Raw genomic sequence first — 21,638 nt, 5'->3', positions numbered from 1 at the left:
TGACGGCTGGCTATGTATCTGAGAATATACAAGGCAGAGATATAAAGAGAAGCCGTCAGCTCTCCTGACTTGTCTGCTTTACTTAATACTCGCATTCACCAACATAAATAAATAAAAATTTCGGAGAATCTTTTCTTTGAATAGTGATGTTTTTCTGTAGTTCCTCCTGAAAATAAATTAATAAGGGATCGTTACCATTTTGTCAATAGGGAGTGTCCCTACAGAGTCTGACACTTAGCACTTATTGGACAGTATCAGAATGTGTTAAAGGGAATGGTAACACCCAGTTGTCAACATATTCATACATTTCCAGGAGTAATAACAGAGTAACAAAACATGTAAAGTTCTAAGAAAAGATGCTCCAGAATTCTTATTTCAGAGGGAATGCAAGTACTTAAAACAAAGCGCCTCTATACTACACCACACAGGAGAGCTGACAGCTCCTCTATACTACACCACACAGGAGAGCTGACAGCTCCTCTATACTACACCACACAGGAGAGCTGACAGATCCTCTATACTACACCACACAGGAGAGCTGACAGATCCTCTATACTACACCACACAGGAGAGCTGACAGATCCTCTATACTACACCACACAGGAGAGCTGACAGTTCCTCTATACTACACCACACAGGAGAGCTGACAGCTCCTCTATACTACACCACACAGGAGAGCTGACAGCTCCTCTATACTACACCACACAGGAGAGCTGACAGCTCCTCTATACTACACCACACAGGAGAGCTGACAGCTCCTCTATACTACACCACACAGGAGAGCTGACAGCTCCTCTATACTACACCCCACAGGAGAACTCACAGCTCCTCTATACTACACCCCACAGGAGAACTCACAGCTCCTCTATACTACACCCCACAGGAGAACTCACAGCTCCTCTATACTACACCCCACAGGAGAACTCACAGCTCCTCTATACTACACCCCACAGGAGAACTCACAGCTCCTCTATACTACACCACACAGGAGCGCTGACAGCTCCTCTATACTACACCACTCAGGAGAACTGACAGCTCCTCTATACTACACCACACAGGAGAGCTGACAGCTCCTCTATACTACACCACACAGGAGAACTGACAGCTCCTCTATACTACACCACACAGGAGAGCTGACAGCTCCTCTATACTACACCCCACAGGAGAACTCACAGCTCCTCTATACTACACCCCACAGGAGAACTCACAGCTCCTCTATACTACACCACACAGGAGAACTGACAGATCCTCTATACTACACCACACAGGAGAACTGACAGATCCTCTATACTACACCCCACAGGAGAGCTGACATCTCCTCTATACTACACCACACAGGAGAGCTGACAGCTCCTCTATACTACACCACACAGGAGAACTGACCGCTCCTCTATGCTACACCACACAGGAGAGCTGACAGCGAGTAATAGGGAAGTTTCCAGGAAGAGAAACAGATTTATTGGATATATGCCTTAGACATTATATAGATACCCCAAAATGAACCATTAGTTAGGATACGTGGAAAATTGGGTAAAACTTCTGCAGACACGGCAGCCGTTAAATGTTACCTAATAGTTTTTTTTTGGGGGGGGGAGGTGCTCTTTAAATTTGGACAGATTTAGGTTTCCTATCGCTGGAATAAAGCGTTCACAAATAACTGGCTGAACCTTTGAGTCACTGAGCAGCAACAATAAGTAATTGTTAGGCAGGACAATGAAAGGAAAGATGCAAAAAAACAAGAAACCCAGCGGGAACCCTAAAAATCACAGGAGGAACCTGTGCGGGAAAGACAATCCATGTTTGAGTCAGCACTGGGTCTGGGGTCTCTGAGATGTTACTTTTTGATGGGACTAAAACGTAAACTGTGAGAACTCAGCCGCTCGTCCAGGACTTAACAATCCTTAAAAGTTAATACCTTAACCAGGAGCAAATGTGTAAACTGATCCCCAGACGTCTGCGGCACCAAAGGCCGACCATTCCCACCAGTGCAGTGTAAGTATGAGATGGGCAGAGGGGTCAGGACAGGTACAGAAGAACTACAAGTCTCTCCAAAGCTAGAAGAAGGCTACCTCAATGTATTGGGTGATATATACGGTCAGTGCCTACTTGCCACACGGTTGCCAAGCTTGAGCTGCATGGCATGACCCTCTGTATAAGGAACAACTGCATTTTCCACAAAAAAATATAACATTTGGTTCAGATACATTGCAACCATTTTTAGAATAAAGAAATATTCAGGAGAGCTAGTTTTAAATTTAGGACTGTGCCATGAAACGCCCCCATTGATTTTAATGTGTGGCAGAGGAATGTTCTATTCCTGGTCAGCCTTTCGCCGCTCGCAAAAAAAACGGCATGCTCTTAGAGCGGCTGCCGCCTCCTGCCTCCTATTGAAATCAATGGGAGGCAGAAAAACACTGCCACACTTGTTTGGAGCATTTTTGCTGCGGTCCTTGTATTAGATTCAGCGGCCGCAGGAGGAAAAAAAATAAATGAAAAAAAGCGTCAAAACTGTGGCAATTCAGAATTAGCGTCAAAGTTCCTGAAGAAATTTTGAGGCAGATTATTTCTGCCTGTCAAAACACGCTGTGTGAACTTACCCTTAGATCTCCTAGGGGGGAGTTCACACAGTTTTTGGATGCGGAAACCGCAACACAAAACGCGCCAAAAAAAAAAAAAAGGCCCAAAATGCCTCCCATTGATTTCAAATGGGAGGCGTTTTTTTTCCCCGTGAGCGGAAAAACCGGCTCGCGGAAAAAAGAAGGGACATGCCCTATCTTCGGTCGTTTACGCCTCTAACCTCCCATTGACATCAATGGGAGGCAGAGAAAGCGTATTTCGCTGTGTTTTATGACCGCGGTGCTCAATGGCCACGGGCGAAAAACGCTGCGAAAATCGGCGTGCAGGCAGAGCAAAATCTGCCTCAAAATTCCAAACTGAATTTTGAGGCAGATTTTCCTCCTGCAAAAAACTCTGTGTGAACTCAGCTCTAGAAGGTCTTATACTCTTATTCTACCAGTAATAGCGGACATTGCTTAAACAATTTCTTCCCAATATTTGAACAATTTGGGCCAGCGCCAGTACACATGGATCCAGTTTGTCAGCCCCCACACATTTTGGACAATCAGCGTCTCGTCTTTTAATGGAATGTAAAAATCTGGGAGAAAGATAACTATTAGAAATACGAAAGGGTAACTAAACTTTCAATAAACTTCTGACACGTCAGTGACATATCAGAAGTTTTGTTCGGTGGGGGTCACATCTACGAAGAGCACTATATGTATCTGCAAGACTACAGCAAACAACCCCACTCCCCCATAACTATGCCCTGCCACCAACTATCTACCATAGTTATTAACGATGGATACATCATTCATAAGAGCAACCGATGGCAACCCCGGCGACATCAACCCCGCAGTCCACGGACCCTTAAACTTCTTGTTAAACTTTGGGGGTTTGTTTTGGTTTTTTTTAAGTTTAGTTACGCTTTACGTAAATATTGTCCAGGGTACGGTCACACTGTTCATTTTCAGGCTGATTTTGGAGCAGAAAAGCCTCGTTTTGGGTATGTTCACACGAGGTCATTACGTCCGTAATTGACGGACGTATTTCGGCCGGAAGTCCCGGACCGAACACAGTGCAGGGAGCCGGGCTCCTAGCATCATAGTTATGTACGACGCTAGGAGTCCCTGCCTCTCTGCCGGACAACTGTCCCGTACTGTAATCATGTTTTCAGTACGGGACAGTAGTTCCACGGAGAGGCATGTCACTTCTTGAGGCGTTTTTTGGAGCTGACTTTCCATTGGCACTATGAAAGACACCTAAAAAATAAATAAATAAAAAAAAAAGCTTCAAATTATAAGAACCTTCATTTTCAGCCTCAATAACACCTTGAAATCAGAGGTCGTTTTCCCTTGAACAGCTCCGTAATTTTCAGCCTTTTTTTAATTGTGCGTGTGAACATACCCCAACAGTGAAAAGTCCAACATCCTGCATGCAGAACTTGAGTAACATTCCCCTTTAAATTTATATAAAACGTTGAATATTTATGCAAATCCCTTTCTTCGCTTCGCTTGTTCTGCTTTTTGATGGTGCGATATTCTTAAAGAGCGGTGCACGTTGGCAGTTGAAAAATAGAGTTACTCAAATTTTTTATAGCGATTTTAACTCACATTTTTTCGGAAGTGAAGTTGTTTTGTACCAAGCATAGATAGTGTTTTCTTATTATTATTAAAAAGTTTTCAAAAGGTGTACCGTACATAGCCTTTAACCCCTTCCCGACCACCCCACGTAGATTAACGGGCTGCAGCGCTGGTCCTTGTGCCTGCAGCCCGTTCATCTACGAGTACAGGCGGCTGCTACTAGGAGCCTTAGTACTGGGGGAAAACATCGGGACGGATGACAGCGGTGATCCGAACCGATTAACCCCTTAAACGCGGCAGTCAATAGCGGCCGCCGCCTTTAAGTTGTTATAACAATATCGGCACCTCGCCATGTGATTGTGGGGGGGGGGGTGTCGATAGTTGCTATGGCAACCGGAAGCCTAACAAAGGCTTCTGGTCTGCCATCTATGGAAGGCGATTACAGAGGCAGGACCTAATATGCCCCGTCACGGTATTATAACAACGATCCAACAATTGGATCTTCAAGTCCCCAGTGGGACTAAAAAAAAAAAAAAAAAAAAAAGTAAAAAAAATATATATATACAAAAGTAACATTTCTAAATAAAGTTAAAATTCGCCCTTTTCCCTTATTAAGTCCTTTATTATATGGAAAAAAAAAAAAAAGCATAATTGGTATCGCCACAATCGCATCGACCCACAGAATAAATTAAATATGTCATTTATAATGCACAGTGAACACCATAAAAAAAACAAAAAATAAAAAACAATAGAAGTTTTCACGGCCCAATTACACTAAATTCAGCCAAAAACCTATGGGATCAAAATGCTCCCTATACCCCTAGATAAATTCTTTTTAGGGCTGTAGTTTCCCAAATGGGGTCACTTCTGGGGGGTGTCCACTGATTTGGTCCCTCAGGGGCTTTGCAAATGCGACAGGACACCCGAAAACCAATCCAGCAAACAAGAGCTCCAAACGCCAAATAGCACTCCTTCCCTTCTGAGCCCCGCCGTGTGTCCAAACAGCCATTTATTACCACATATGGGGTATTTCCGTAATCAGGAGAAATTGCTTTACAAATCTTGGGGAGGTTTTTCTTCTTTATTCCTTGTAAAAATTGATAATTTCTACGTTTTATTGGAGAAAAAAAAACAAAAACTTAGATTTTCATTCTTACAGACAAATTCCACTAAATTCAGCAAAAAACCTGTGGGGTTAAAATGCTCACTATACCCCTTGAAAAATTCCTTGAGGGGTGTAGTTTGCCAAATGGTGTCTTTTTGGGGGGTGTTTCCACTATTTTGGCACCACTAGACCTCTTCAAACCTGACATGGTGCCTAAAATATATTCTAATAAAAAGGAGGCCCCAAAATCCCCTCCTTTGCTTCTGAGGCCGATGCTTCAGTACATTAGAACACTAGGGCCACATGTGGGATATTTGTATCTGGGCAATAAATATTGGAGTTGCATTTCTGGAGTAAAATCTTGTGTGTTATAGACAAAAAAATTATTTTCTGACAAAAAAAGAAATTTGTAAATTTCCCCTCTACTTTAATTCCTGTGAAACACCTAAAGGGTTAAGAAACTTTCTAAATGCTGTTTTGAAAACTTTGAAGGGTGCAGTTTTTAAAATTGGGCGACTTATAAGGGTTTCTAATACATAAGGCCCTCAAAGCCACTTCAGAACTGATCTGGTACCTATAAAAATAGCTTTTGGACATTTTCTTGAAAATGTGAGAAATTGCTGCTGAACTTCTAAGCCTTGTAACGTCCTAGAAAAACAAAAGGATGCTCAAGAAACTATGCCAACATAAAGTAGACATATGGGGAATGTTATCTGTTTTACAAGCACATACATTTAAATTTAGAAAGATGCAAATTTTCTCTAAAATTTGGTGTTTTTCACAAACAAAATACTGAATTTATTGATCACATTTTTCCACTAACATAAAGTACAATATGTCACGAGAAAACAATTTCAGAATCGCTTGGCTAGGTAGAAGCATTCAAGAGTTACCAAAAAGCGCCACGTCAGATCTGAAAAAAAATCGGCTGCGTCCACAAGGCCAAAACATGCTCAGTCCTGAAGTGGTTAATATTGATGAGGGAGATAAGTGAATGACATGATAGCCCCTTTGGAAAACAGATGCAAAACTCTTTCGTACTAGCGTTCGTATACGTTTACCTCTCTTCCGTCAGAGGAAGAGAGGATCGAAAGATTAAACGGAAAAGCAACGGTTCCGTTCTGACGTTCCGTCCGAACTTCCCGTTGGAACGGAACCCTGACTGAAACAAACGGAAGCCATAGGTTGCCTTTTCCATCACCATTGATTTCAATGGTGATGGATCCGTTGCGAGTGGTTTTCTTTTGTTTCAGTTGTGTAAGGGTTCAGTCGTTTTGACGGAATACCTTAGTCGACCGCGCTATTCATTCCTTCAAAACAACGGAACCCTTGCACAACTGAAAAAAAACGGAAACCATTTGCACCGGATCCGTCACCATTGAAATCAATGGTGATGCAAACTGAAACCTATGGCTTCCGTTTGTTTCAGTCAGGGTTCCGTTCTGTCAGGAAGCTCAGACGGAACGTCCGAATAGAGCCGTGACAAAGTTGTGAATGAAGCCTATATCTTTTGTTTCAGTTCGCTGGATTTCCGTTTTGTTTTTTTGATGGAAGCAAAAGTTCTGCAGACTGCACTTTTGTTTCAGTCAAGAAAAGCGGAAACCTAGCGAACGGAAAGCAACTGAGTTCTCGGACCCCCCACCGATCAAAAAAAACTTACAACATGTCGAAAGTTATTTTAAAGTTTAGTTACCCTTTAACTTTTACACATCACCAGCTAAGGCTTAGGGTTTGTTCACACGCAGTCGTTTTTTTTTTTGAACAACTCGCGCTTTTCGGACGTTATTGGAGCGGTTTTTCAATGGAGTCAATGAAAAACGGTTCCAAAAACGTCCCTAGAAGTGACATGCACTCCTTTGACGTGGGCGTCTTTTTACGTGCCGTCATTTGACAGCGACGCGTAAAATTACACCTCGTGGGAACAGAACATCGTAAAACCCAGTGAAAGCAATGGGCAGATGTTGGCAGACGTAATGAAGCCGTCTTTCAGGCGTAAAACGCACGATTTACGCCTGAAAACACTGCGTGTGAACATGCCCTTATTGCAAAAAGAACGGGGTTTCCCTGGTTTTACCGCTACGAGGATGGAAAATTTAATCTTTTGAAAAAAACCTTTTACATTATGCAAAGCTCCAATTTCCATCAACTGACGGAAGAGGTAAACGTATAGCAACGCCAGTGTGAACCCAGCACATCTGTAGGTGATCCGTAGGTCAATCCATAGACTCCAATGGGCGTTCTTCAGCTGCACTATGGATAACGCAGCGCACGTTGCATTTTTAATACCAGCCTGTATTTTATCTGAACAGCCCCATGGATTAATATTTAATCCATATTCTGAACAGAAAAACACACAAACCACCATCATTCACTATCACGAACATTCATTCTCAGAATTTTGCTTTGCCACACGCGGCGGGTCGGCATCGCTCAGTTTTGGGTTACGAAACGCCACATTATGCCGTTTTTTTAGCCAGAAAATAAAATAAATGTTCCAGACCATTGGAATCTATATGTTACTGATTGCCGGATTAGAGGAGCGTGACTGTAGATCTATACCTAGCGCTTCCGTTGCCTCGAAGGAGTGAACCAAATGCATAATTGGAGGTTAAAGCCCAAACACTTTATCCCGATGGGAGTTATTGTGCAAATATAAGAACGGCGCGGTCACGTTGGAAGCGCGAATATCCAAAAACATGAAAGCAAGCAAAAGGAAGTCGTCCGTCAATGTCACATCCACCCCAGCAGCAATACCGGAGAAAGTACTAAGGGAGCGGACCTGTAAATCCACCCTATATCAGCTAGATAGGATATATAGGACTTAGTTACATCTGACTCTGGGAAAGCTGGGTGACCGCATTAATGGCTGCCATTACAGCTCCCTCAGGCATGGTCAAAAAGCGGTCACAGACTTCTCTAGTTTTGCAGATAGGGATGTAGAGCTGCATTACTAGAGAGGTTCTCCTTTCAGGAGTCTAGGAAAGCTGGGTGACCCAAACATTTAAAGAGCAAATAGGCTTGGTTGAGCGGTGGTGTGGATGCAAGGAAATATCACTCTAGAAAAGCTGGGTAGAGGCTGTAATGGTGGTCTTATTAGTCACCCAGCTTTCCCAGAATCCTGAACATGTCGCAATGCAACCAGGAAAGAGAGAGAAATAACAGACCTGGTAATGAATTACCATCTCGCGACCCCAATTATCTCCTACTGCAAGGAAACGGGCGTCAGAAGCACCACAAGTGTAGAATCTATTACGCAACCGAAGAAACCAAACGAATATAGACGACCGCATCACAACGACTTCCACGTGCGCCATTAATTATAACATCTAATAAACCAGTAAAAAGCCACACAATCCTACATTCATTTTATAACAAAATATGTTATATTCACCATTTCTGATCCTGGGAAAGCTGGGTGTCAGGTTTCCAGTGCAAACTATAATGGTGGCCAAGTTGGTTATCACCCAGCTTTCCCAGCAACAGAAATATTTTATGTTTGGGAAAGCCAAGTGGCAACTAATATAGCTGCAATCATAAGTCCCACAGAGATTGTCACCCAGCTTTCCCAGACTTCTGAACGGAAAACCTTGCAGTGATACAGAAGCAAAACTGGAGTAGTCTAAGGCCCTGTCCACACTGAATTTTTTTGCTGGCAGAAAAAAAAAAAATAATCTGTTACCGAATTCCTTCAAGAATTATGGAGGCAGATTTTTAACTACCTGCACATTTTATACCGCATTTTTTCGCTGCATTTTTCGCACACAACCATTGAAGCGAACGCAAGGATAGCGGGCAAAGCAACGAAAAACACTCATTGTGTTCAATGGGAGATTAGAGGCGGAAACCCCAACAAGAAATGACACGACTTTTTATTGCGATCGGCCAAAAGTCACCCAGGAAAAAAAAACAAAAACTCCTGCCGCCCATTGAAATCAATAGGGAATGATTTCTGCGCCAGAAAACTGTGTGAACTGACACCAAGGTCTTATTCAGACGAATATGGGGAACCTCGGATTTGAAAAACTGACGTTTTTCACGCCCGCGTTGCCCCGCGCGGGCTCAGTTTTCACGAATCCTCATAGACTTGAGTTTACGGAGGGATCCGTGAAAACGGAAGACAATAGGACATGTTCTATTTTTCAACGAACTCTTCACATGGTCAGCTGAAACAACGGCCGTGTGAACGACCCCATTGAAGTAGATTGGTCCGTGTGACGGCCGTTGTTTTAGCGGCCGTCACACGGACTTATTCAACGCTCTTCTGAATAAGCCCTAAGAAGCCCTAAGAAAGCCGGGTCCATAGATTGTCCAGCGAAATAGAACCATGGAAAAAATGAAATAAACCTAAAAGGGTTAATCCTCCAGCCGTATAAGACTTTTTACTGAGAAAGGAGCGGAGGTTGCGAATAAAGGAGCTCAGCACAATAAGATCCGTACGATTGCTCTCCTACACGGAGGATCACAGCAGCGCCCGCGTCCCGCTACGCCCTCAGCTCCGATAGGAACCGTCTGGTTATTCTCAGAGTGGCGTCTTGTACAGCGCCAGAACGCCTTTGGCTTCGTAAGTGAAATTAATTTCCCGACGGGGAGAACTTTTAAGTGACACAATCCGGAGAGATTTAGAACCTGCCGTATATGACTCAGGCGATTTCTGATAACTTCCTTATAGCGGGCGTGCTCGTCTTGGTTTCTGGAAATAACGTAATAAAAGGACGTGACAAATTGTACCCTGCAGAATTAATAAAGGGGGAGGGTTCCCTTTAAACGTGGGACTCTGTACAGACCACACCAACTAGACGTCTGTGGCAAAATCCGTGTTCAGGCTCATGCACATTTTAATGCCACGTACAAGTACGGTGTACGGCGAAACATGGAGTCCAAGCGAGTCCATATTATAGACCCATTATTAGGAGGAGCAGAACGAGGGAATAACCGGAAGCGCCGGTTTCGTTGAACCACCGGTGGCCGAGAGAACCCACTGACTAACGTGTTTTGTCCGAGGTTTTACCGGAAATAGAACAGCACGCTGCGCTATTGTTTCTGGTATTCTTGGCCGGATCTGCGACGGAGGCCCCTGACCAGTCCTGCAACATAGATGTGAACGAGGCCTTAGAACCTGTTCACATCAGCGCTCTGGTTCCGTTCAACCTTTCCGTCAGAGGGACCCGGTAATGCTTCTGTTTCCATCCTGTAAAGTTTCTGTTTTTTTATCACGGAAACAAAAAAGTGCTGTCGACTGCGCTGTTGTTTCTGGAAAATTTACGGAACGGAAACACACGGAAATGGAAGAATTGCAGTACCGTTGATTTCAATGGCAAACAGAAGCGATGGTTTTCGTGTGGGTTTCCATTCATCGTTTCCTCTGACTGAATGGTTGAACGGAAAGCAATGAACGGAACCTGAACGCTAATGTGAACAGGGCCTTAGGTCCATATTAAAGCTCCCTAATACGGTTGTGTATATGGGGCATTAATAATATTTTTATTCAAGTAAAATCAATAGGACAAAAAGCCACAAAAAACGCCAGGTATAGGACATGCTGCAGCTTGAAGAAAAAAAAAAAAGAACACAGCATAGCAATAATAATAAAAAAAATAAAATAAAAACAAAAAACAGTTCTTACCGAGATCCTTCACCTAAATTCAAATTTTTGAAAAATCTGATTAACGCAGCCGAAGACTATGAATGGAACGACTTGACTGCTGGCGCACTCGGCCGCTGGCGCCTGTCTAGCTTTAAATGGGCACCACCTGAACAGGTCGGCAAGAAAAAATTAAAATAAGATATACTTTATTAAATCTGTACCATTCCGATCCCCCATTGTAAAATAACTCTCTCCTCTATAAGGAATAAAATAGTCTCTATACTGCCACCTATAGGCGACTACCCCATAAACCAACGTTCCACCCTTTCCCAGTGAGCATTGAACCGGTCAGTAAGTTTGTAGCCACAAAACCACTAGCATGTCATTATGCAGCTAAGGTTTAGTGTTCCAAACCTGCGCACGTTGAAACCGGTTTTGGTAATGGTCCGTAAAATAATTTACAGGTTACGGAGAGGAGGGCAGCAGAGGCAGGCACTGAACTGAGGGCAGAGAAGGCTGGGCAGGACTTGGTTAGGATATAGGTCGCCTGGCCCTTTAATACATTTATACTAAAGCTTTGTTCACATCACATTTGTGAACTACGTTCGGCGTGTGCATCGGGGAAGCTCCCGGCGTATATGACAAAATGTCCTTTTGGTAAACGCCAGGCACAGTTTTCGTTAGTCGACCATCTCAGAATGCGCTATTTTATATAAAGGAACAGTACAAAAAAAACAAAAAAAACAGTACTGTTAAAAAAAAATATATATATATTTTTTTTTTTACTATGGGGTCCTATGGGCGACGTATGCCAATGTATGCAGTGCCATATGTCGCAGTCTTCTGTCGGAGGGGCGAGTGTCACAGGCCCAACCAGCTGCAGCTGATAACATGGGCCGCAAATATAAAACCAATGCTGGGACATACTGGGACAGCTGGGAAAACTGGTCACCATGTGTGACCACCATCAAGCTATTCTGGGTAATTTAGAGGGGAGGGGGGTCAGGATCCTCATCTCAGAGTGGCAACAAAGAGCGTCTCTTGCTCTGGAGGACCCAGTACATCTGTGAATTAAATGGATTTCTGCAGGAACTGTAATACCGTATTTCATCTGTGGTGGCGCTGCAGCAGAATTGAACACTTGCTGCCTGACTGTGCAGATGACAGCTGATCTCTGATTAGTTCATCACTGGGGGACCCCTCTGCCAAAAAAGGCTTATCCAAAGTGGACTTTTAAAGAAAGGGGCGCGGCTTCACAAAAGGGGCAGGACACAGGGGCCCGACAAATTATAAATTACGCCAGAAACCTTTTTATAATAGAAACTTCTTTCTATTAAGACTTGCATATTGAACGCCAGTCTTAATAAACTTCCCCCTTGGTGTTTCAAATCCTCACGGTTTGCAGTCTTTGAATGGAACCTTCATGCTGAAATTGTATCCTGGTGACGTGATGATTGCACAGGTGCATGTTTCGTTACAGTACAGTCATCAGAGCCCTTTCTTGAAATCTTTCAATGGTATCTAACTCTTTGGGCTGTTTCTGCCTATGAAAGTTCTTATTGCTGGACCTAAACCGGCTGTTGGCATGGTCGAAGCGGTTGCTATAGTCTACAGTATTTCGTCCTTGCTTGTCCTTTTCTCATAGAGGCGAGAAAAATTAAAATAAAAAATTTGCATAAAACAACACACGAGTTATCACTGCAGCACGGAGCGCAGAAAGCGAATAATCTAAAAAAGATTCAAAAGAAAACCCCCAAAAGATACAATCCAGTGTATACGAGTTCTATATCCGGGTGGAGGCGAATCTTGAGATACAGATGTACAAACCACAAACCGCACAGCGCAGATCACCTTGGTCTCAGCGCACAAATATAGATCTCATTTCCAGGACATGAGAGCCACGAGTTTCCTGCTGCAAAGAATCAGTAAAATGTTTGCCATGAATATATTTGCATCTCATTAACTTAACATTCAAATCTCCGATCAAAAAAAATAAAAAAATATTTCAATATGTCAAAAAGACATCAGAAGTTTTGATCAGGGAAGGCCCATGTGCCGAGACCCCCACCGCCGGTGAAAACTGCGGAAGCCCTAGGTCCCTTACACACGACCGTTGTGCCACTCGGGCAGTTTTTGACGGCATCCAAGTGGCACCGGATAGTCTTCGCTGACCCATTCACTTTAGCGGGTGAATCGGGTCCGTGAAAAATGGTCTGAGTCGAGGAAAGATAGAACATGTCCTAGCTTTCCTCGGATCACTGACGGGACTCGGACGGCGGACACGGTCATGTACATGAAGCTTCAGCTGAGGGGTTCTGGCGACGGTGGGGGTCTTACCACCCGGACCCCCACCAATCAAAACTTCTGGTATGTCTCTGACACTAATGAGTAACTGCACATCCCAAAAACTTTTAAGGACTATTACACCTTTGGGCAACATTTCACAGTTTATATATAGACTTAAAGAGTCTCTGTCACCACATTATAAGTGGCCTCTCTTGTACATGATGTGATCGGCGCTGTAATGTAGATTACAGCAGTGTTGTTTATTTAGAAAAACTATCATTTTTACGGAGTTATGACCTATATTAGCTTTATGCTAATGAGTTTCTCAATGGACAACTGGGCGGGTTTTACTATATGGCCAAGTGGGCGTTGTACAGAGGAGTGTATGATGCTGACCAATCAGTGACCAATCAGCGTCATACACTTCTCTCCATTCATTTAGTCAGCAGATAGCGATATAGCTATATCACTATGTTCAGCCACAAACACACTATAACGTTACTCATGTGTCATGACAATGAATATACATTACCTCCAGCCAGGACGTCATGTGTATTCACAATCCTGACACTTTGCTAATACAATCCCGACACTACAGCACAGCAAGCGTAATCTCGCGAGATTAGTCATTTCAAACGAGATTACGCTTGCTGTGCTGTAGTGTCGGGATTGTATTAGCAAAGTGTCAGGATTCTGAATACACGTCACGTCCTGGCTGGAGGTAATGTATATTCATAGTCAGGAAACTGCAGTAACGTTAATGTGTTTATGTGGCTGCACATAGTGATATAGCGATATCGCTATGTGCTGTGTAAATGAATGGAGAGAAGTGTATGATGCCGATTGGTCAGCTTCATACACTTCTCTGTACAACACCCGCTTGGGCAAAAAGTAAAACACGCCCAGTTGTCCATTGAGTAACTCATTAGAATAAAGCTAAAATAGGTCATAACTCCGTCAAAAATGATCGTTTTTCTAAATAAAAAAACGTTGCTGTAATCTACATTACAGCGCCGATCACATCATGTACAATATAAGCCACTTATAATGTGGTGACAGAGACTCTTTAACCTACATATTAAAATAAATAAATACAGAGCCGCGTTCACAAATCTCCAGGCTTCAGAGCTGAAATCTCCCAGCATCAGACAAGTTTTTAGGGGTGTGTCTGACAAGCTCGTTGACAGTTTCCAAGGGCAACAAGCAGAATTGTGAATGCAGCAAGTCATGTAATACGAAGGAACTCAACTTCTAATGTAGATAGAGACCAGTACAGGTCCTTTTCTAGCAAGGTCGCAGCTAGCACCTGTCAGTACATGCTGGGAGTTGTAGTACCACAACAGGACGACAAAAACAGTTTGAAGAACAATGATCAAAATCTTTAGTAAAACAACCAAAATAATATCTAGAAACACAGAGCATCCGTTAATCCGGCACTTGCTTCCAGCATTAATCCTCCACGTAATGTGGAATTTAACAGAAGGCGGAGAAGTTATAGGACCGGATTCTGTGCGAACATTTTATTTTCTCCTCAATGATCTCTTCCCGTTGCATATAACTTACCAGTCCAATATTCCAGAATATTTGTTAATCTGCTTTCAGGTCTAATCGATGCCGAACGATAGAGAGATACAGATAACTCAACCTTTAAGAAGGGAATCTGCCAGCTATCGTGGTCTGACAAGAAGAACTTTCATAGTCACCTACATAACATTTCATGCTTTTTCTAGGAGCTCTGGTAATCTGGCTCCTGGGATTAGACTACGGAGCAGCGTGTAGGAAACCAGTTCTTTATCAGAAGAAAAGTTCAAAGCAATATTACTGCACCTATAGCGGAGACCTTCTGACAAGCGCCACCAAACCGGCCGAGAGATCCATGACACAACCTCATCCGTAATAAACGACTGACCGCCCATGTGACCGCGACGTTCCTGCCCTGAGTTTCATCATAAACTCATCACCGGGCTCTGATCATCATCTTGTGGACAGACCACAATGCGGAATTTAGTATTTCAATCATTAATAAAATACCAGTGTAAGACGCCGCCTCTGCCGACACCAGGTGTTGTATTTAAAGAGACATACACACCAATAATACACCGGTAACAAGTTCTTGAGTCATACGCTTCTATGAAGTTGTTAAAAACAAAACAGCGGTTTACTAGGGTGGGTGACAATCAATATGACCATCATCAACCCCGCACAGATGTCACACAACAGGCGCAGGGGATGCATCACTGCATAACTGGACCTCTTTACTGTTCAGGATTCAGAGAAAGCGAGGTGATGAGCCGTAGTGGCAGCGCTTATTACCCAGCTTTCCCAGAAACAGATACAACTAAATGACTTGAATGGATAATAGCCCTGAAATGTAGAGAATAGAACGTCTTGGGGGGCATGGTCTAGATCAGCAACCTTCAGCACCCCAGCTGTTAAACTGCAACTCCCAGCATGCCCTGGCAGCCAAAGGCTTTATTATTTCAGCCACCAGCTGTCATTGCATGCTGGGAGTTGTAGTTTAACAGCTGGGGTGCTGATCCCTGGTCTGCATTAAACATTTGTCTATCAGTACTGAACAAACATGAAGAACATACATGTAAAGCCCCTGCAATATTGGGGAATGGGCACAAGTCATGGCCACACATTATGGGCACACAGAAAGATGCCCTCTACTGGTGAGCACTGGTGCATGCCTGGATCTCCTGTGCCTCCAGGATAATGGACTTGCATTAGGGGTCTAGGAGTGGATGACGGACTGCAGCATGTAGTAGGAGGTGGGGAGGGGGCTGTCAAATATGAGACTACCATCAGATACTAGGAGGGACGGCGTTATGGCTCTCCTAATACAAGCGGATGGATAACCGGATGACAATCACCTGTCTCTGGAGGCAGCACAATATCACACGTCGGTTGGAAAGAGGAGTCATAAGGTTGGATTTGTACCCGTCGCATCCTTTACCCTCTGAGATAAGCGGCATTTGGGTGTCTGGCAACTGCTGATCATCCCTTCTCCATTAAAATAACAAGCCTGGTAATGGGGGAGTTGGCCAAGAGGTCTATGAAAAGTTGTCCGCACCACCACTCATTATGGGAGAAAAAGCCAGCTATGATATTCTGTGTCCCGTCTCCCCCCCCCCACCAGAGATCAGCGGTGATGAGGAGCGGCGTGGGTAATGACCAGCCACATAGTCACCATTCATAGGGTTTGGAGGTAATACATTTTGTCTATGACCAGGTCTAGGAGGAATGTGGCAGCACTGCCAGCCACACGCATGAACACAAGACACCGGGTAACCGGCTCCGGACTGATCAGAGCGGCTGGATGGTGGGTGCTAGGTGTCCGGTGTAACCAGTGCAGAGGTAAAGGCTACTACTACTGCGCGATGTCTAGAGCAGCCCAGTGACCTGACATGACCTCTCAGCGTGCAGTGTGTGTGGGGGGGTCAGCGTGCAGTGTGTGTGGGGGGGGGGGGGGGGGTCAGCGTGCAGTGTGTGTGTGGGGGGGGGGGGGTCAGTGTGCAGTGTGTGGGGGGGGGGGGGGTCAGCGTGCAGTGTGTGTGTGTGTGGGGGGGGTCAGCGTGCAGTGTGTGTGTGTGTGGGGGGGGGTCAGCGTGCAGTGTGTGTGTGTGTGGGGGGGGTCAGCGTGCAGTGTGTGTGGGGGGGGGGGTCAGCGTGCAGTGTGTGTGGGGGGGGGGGTCAGCGTGCAGTGTGTGTGGGCGGGGGGGTCAGCGTGCAGTGTGTGTGGGCGGGGGGGTCAGCGTGCAGTGTGTGCGGGGGGGTCAGCGTGCAGTGTGAGGGGGGGTCAGCGTGCAGTGTGAGGGGGGGTCAGCGTGCAGTGTGAGGGGGGGTCAGCGTGCAGTGTGAGGGGGGGTCAGCGTGCAGTGTGAGGGGGGGTCAGCGTGCAGTGTGAGGGGGGGTCAGCGTGCAGTGTGAGGGGGGGTCAGCATGCAGTGTGAGGGGGGGGTCAGCGTGCAGTGTGAGGGGGGGTCAGCGTGCAGTGTGAGGGGGGTCAGCGTGCAGTGTGAGGGGGGGTCAGCGTGCAGTGTGAGGGGGGGTCAGCGTGCAGTGTGAGGGGGGTCAGCGTGCAGTGTGAGGGGGGTCAGCGTGCAGTGTGAGGGGGGGTCAGCGTGCAGTGTGAGGGGGGGTCAGCGTGCAGTGTGAGGGGGGGTCAGCGTGCAGTGTGAGGGGGGGTCAGCGTGCAGTGTGAGGGGGGGTCAGCGTGCAGTGTGAGGGGGGGCAGTGTGAGGGGGGGCAGCGTGCAGTGTGAGGGGGGGGGCAGCGTGCAGTGTGAGGGGGGGGGCAGCGTGCAGTGTGAGGGGGGGGGCAGCGTGCAGTGTGAGGGGGGGGGCAGCGTGCAGTGTGAGGGGGGGGTCAGCGTGCAGTGTGAGGGGGGGGGGTCAGCGTGCAGTGTGAGGGGGGGGTCAGCGTGCAGTGTGAGGGGGGGGTCAGCGTGCAGTGTGAGGGGGGGGTCAGCGTGCAGTGTGAGGGGGGGGTCAGCGTGCAGTGTGAGGGGGGGGTCAGCGTGCAGTGTGAGGGGGGGGTCAGCGTGCAGTGTGAGGGGGGGTCAGCGTGCAGTGTGAGGGGGGGTCAGCGTGCAGTGTGAGGGGGGGGTCAGCGTGCAGTGTGGGGGGGGTCAGCGTGCAGTGTGAGGGGGGTCAGCGTGCAGTGTGAGGGGGGGTCAGCGTGCAGTGTGAGGGGGGGTCAGCGTGCAGAGGGGGGGGGGTCAGCGTGCAGTGTGAGGGGGGGGGTCAGCGTGCAGTGTGAGGGGGGGGGTCAGCGTGCAGTGTGAGGGGGGGGGGGGTCAGCGTGCAGTGTGAGGGGGGGTCAGGGGGCAGTGTGAGGGGGGCAGTGTGAGGGGGGCAGTGTGAGGGGGGCAGTGTGAGGGGGCAGTGTGAGGGGGGGGCAGCGTGCAGTGTGAGGGGGGGCAGCGTGCAGTGTGAGGGGGGGCAGCGTGCAGTGTTAGGGGAGGGGCAGCGTGCAGTGTTAGGGGAGGGGCAGCGTGCAGTGTTAGGGGAGGGGCAGCGTGCAGTGTTAGGGGAGGGGCAGCGTGCAGTGTTAGGGGAGGGGCAGCGTGCAGTGTGAGAGGAGGGGGGGTCAGCGTGCAGTGTGAGAGGAGGGGGGGTCAGCGTGCAGTGTGAGAGGAGAGGGGGTCAGCGTGCAGTGTGAGAGGAGGGGGGGTCAGCGTGCAGTGTGAGAGGAGGGGGGGTCAGCGTGCAGTGTGAGAGGAGGGGGGGTCAGCGTGCAGTGTGAGAGGAGGGGGGGGTCAGCGTGCAGTGAGGGGGGGTCAGCGTGCAGTGAGAGGGGGGGGTCAGCGTGCAGTGAGGGGGGGGGGGTCAGCGTGCAGTGAGAGGGGGGGGTCAGCGTGCAGTGTGAGAGGGGGGGGTCAGCGTGCAGTGTGAGAGGGGGGGGTCAGCGTGCAGTGTGAGAGGGGGGGGTCAGCGTGCAGTGTGAGAGGGGGGGTCAGCGTGCAGTGTGAGAGGGGGGGTCAGCGTGCAGTGTGAGAGGGGGGGGGGTCAGCGTGCAGTGTGAGAGGGGGGGGTCAGCGTGCAGTGTGAGAGGGGGGGGGTCAGCGTGCAGTGTGAGAGGGGGGGGGGTCAGCGTGCAGTGTGAGAGGGGGGGGGTCAGCGTGCAGTGTGAGAGGGGGGGGTCAGCGTGCAGTGTGAGAGGGGGGGTCAGTGTGCAGTGTGAGGGGGGGGTCAGTGTGCAGTGTGAGGGGGGGTCAGCGTGCAGTGTGAGGGGGGGTCAGCGTGCAGTGTGAGGGGGGGGTCAGCGTGCAGTGTGAGGGGGGGGTCAGCGTGCAGTGTGAGGGGGGGGGGTCAGCGTGCAGTGTGAGAGGAGGGGGGGTCAGTGTGCAGTGTGAGAGGAGGGGGGGTCAGCGTGCAGTGTGAGAGGAGGGGGGTCAGTGTGCAGTGTGAGAGGAGGGGGGTCAGTGTGCAGTGTGAGAGGGGGGGGTCAGTGTGCAGTGTGAGAGGGGGGGGTCAGTGTGCAGTGTGAGAGTCAGTGTGCAGTGTGAGAGGGGGGGGGGGTCAGTGTGCAGTGTGAGAGGGGGGGTCAGTGTGCAGTGTGAGAGGGGGGGTCAGTGTGAGAGGGGGGGGTCAGTGTGAGAGGGGGGGTCAGTGTGAGAGGGGGGGTCAGTGTGAGAGGGGGGGTCAGTGTGCAGTGTGAGAGGGGGGGGTCAGTGTGAGGGGGGGGGGGGGTCAGTGTGCAGTGTGAGGGGGGGGGTCAGTGTGCAGTGTGAGAGGGGGGGTGTAAGTGTGCAGTGTGAGAGGGGGGGGGGGTGTCAGTGTGCAGTGTGCGAGGGGGGGGTGTCAGTGTGCAGTGTGCGAGGGGGGGGGTCAGTGTGCAGTGTGAGAGGGGGGGTCAGTGTGCAGTGTGAGAGGGGGGGGTCAGTGTGCAGTGTGAGAGGGGGGGTCAGTGTGCAGTGTGAGAGGGGGGGGGGTCAGTGTGCAGTGTGAGAGGGGGGGGTCAGTGTGCAGTGTGAGAGGGGGGGGGGTCAGTGTGCAGTGTGAGAGGGGGGGGTCAGTGTGCAGTGTGAGAGGGGGGGGGGTCAGTGTGCAGTGTGAGAGGGGGGGGGTCAGTGTGCAGTGTGAGAGGGGGGGGGGGTGTCAGTGTGCAGTGTGAGAGGGGGGGGGGTCAGTGTGCAGTGTGAGAGGGGGGGGGGGGTCAGTGTGCAGTGTGAGAGGGGGGGGTCAGTGTGCAGTGTGAGAGGGGGGGGGGTCAGTGTGCAGTGTGAGAGGGGGGGGGGGTCAGTGTGCAGTGTGAGAGGGGGGGGGTCAGTGTGCAGTGTGAGAGGGGGGGGGGTCAGTGTGCAGTGTGAGAGGGGGGGGGGTCAGTGTGCAGTGTGAGAGGGGGGGGGTCAGTGTGCAGTGTGAGAGGGGGGGGGGTCAGTGTGCAGTGTGAGAGGGGGGGGGTCAGTGTGAGAGGGGGGGGATCAGTGTGACAGGAGTAAGCTGGAAGGCCAGTAGTCATTATGACAGCGGGTGTAGTAAACTGAAGAGTCAGTATTGGGCATGCTCCACAACAGGCGGTGTACACGGGTCTCCCCAGTAAAGGATGGATGCCCCCGGTCTGGGCAGCACTTCGGTGTGATGAGCGGGGTTACCTGCTGCGAGAAGGCACGTCTGGGTGATATTGTTGCATCCTTGCCCTGCAGACTGCACGCCTCTCCCGCGTACAGCGATCACACACCGTACTGGACATCACTTCCATGGCCCATCGGTCCTGAGACGTTTGTCGTACAATCCCCAGCAACAGACCGATTACTATCACCCTCTACCCTCATACCCTGCACAGCGCTAGGGCGAGCGAGGGCGGGACCCAATGCACCTCACACCAGAGTGAGGTCGAACCACGAACACAAAACAGGGGTGTGCTCGACAACAAAACGCGCTCCAGTACGTGCAGCGCGGTGGCAGCACGTCAAGCGACCCCCCCTTTTAGTACAAATATTTGGTAGACTCTGACAGCTAAATTGACGGAAGGAATATCCAATGGCAAAGACAGAAAGCAATATTGTATCCAATCACAGCTGTGAGGGCGGGGCTTGCAGCTGGCTGTAGTCGCCTTTGTGAAGATAAGCTCGTTCAGTGTGTGAAGGGCAGACGGGGAGGTTGTGTGGAGTCCTGGCCGCCGCTTATAGAGCTTGAATAGATGTCCTTGTAGATGAACAGCCTGTGATGTGTTTACGATACGTCCATATAGATGCGAGGTGCAAAACGAAGTCACTTATTATGCGCCTTGCGTCCTAAATATATCAGTGAGGGGTAAAGAAAGGCCTGTCCTTGCCCCTGCTCTGCCCTCAGTTCATTGAAATTTCTGTTTTCAGATGGAGTCCTGATTAATCTGTGACAGGCTTGTAACTAGGGAAGTGCTGCCCTGGTTGTTATGATAGTGTACCCTCAGTGGCCAGCCTGGCACTCTGCCATACTTGCCAACTTCAGAGAAGTGACATCAGGGAGATTCCCAGAAGACATAGCTGCACATGACAAGTTTTACCATATGCCCCGCCCATTTGTATAAGACACACCCCCAAGCCTAAGGCATTGAAATCACAAGTAGTGCATATGACCCCTGTCATTGTACCCTAAAATAAATACACTCAGGCAAGACCCCCAAAAAAACAAATACAGGCCCAGTACAGACGTTATAAACAAATCCAGACCCCCTAAACCTGTGAGACTCCTAATCCTCTGAGTGTAAAAGTGTAAAAAGCTGCTGGAGTTCGGAGAAGTGAGTATTAAAGGGGTGATCCGGGATTTTAGAACGTATGGCTGATCCTTAGGATAGGTCATCAGTATTATATCTGAGGGGTTGTGGTATGGCCTCTTCAAAACAACTGATCGGCTGGCGGGGGAGCTGAGTTGGACCCCCCACGATCTAATATTGATGAGCTAGCCTAAGAATAGGCCGCCAATTTTAAAATCCTGGATAACCCCTTTAAGCTTTATTAATATAAAACTGGAAAACCCCTTTAAATCAGGATACACGGCGCCTGGAAGATTTGCCTACTCATCCGGGAGGTCTC

The 21,638-nt window shown here is 48.3% G+C and overlaps 1 protein-coding gene across 1 annotated transcript in view; it reads right to left on the bottom strand.

Moving 5' to 3' along the window:
• MGAT5 (alpha-1,6-mannosylglycoprotein 6-beta-N-acetylglucosaminyltransferase) overlaps positions 1 to 20,471 on the bottom strand; it is an 87,398-nt gene extending 66,927 nt beyond the window's left edge. Inside the window, exon 1 of the mRNA XM_075829192.1 lies at positions 20,217 to 20,471. The gene's annotated coding sequence lies outside the window, so the exon portion shown is untranslated. The remainder of the gene's footprint in view (positions 1 to 20,216) is intronic.
• Between the last annotated feature and the right edge of the window lie 1,167 nt (positions 20,472 to 21,638).

The sequence above is a fragment of the Rhinoderma darwinii genome, chromosome 6, assembly GCF_050947455.1.
Source record: "Rhinoderma darwinii isolate aRhiDar2 chromosome 6, aRhiDar2.hap1, whole genome shotgun sequence".
Lineage (NCBI taxonomy): Eukaryota > Metazoa > Chordata > Amphibia > Anura > Rhinodermatidae > Rhinoderma > Rhinoderma darwinii.
The sequence above is the reverse complement of the archived record's forward strand: the minus strand, read 5'-3'. Positions and strand labels throughout refer to the sequence as shown.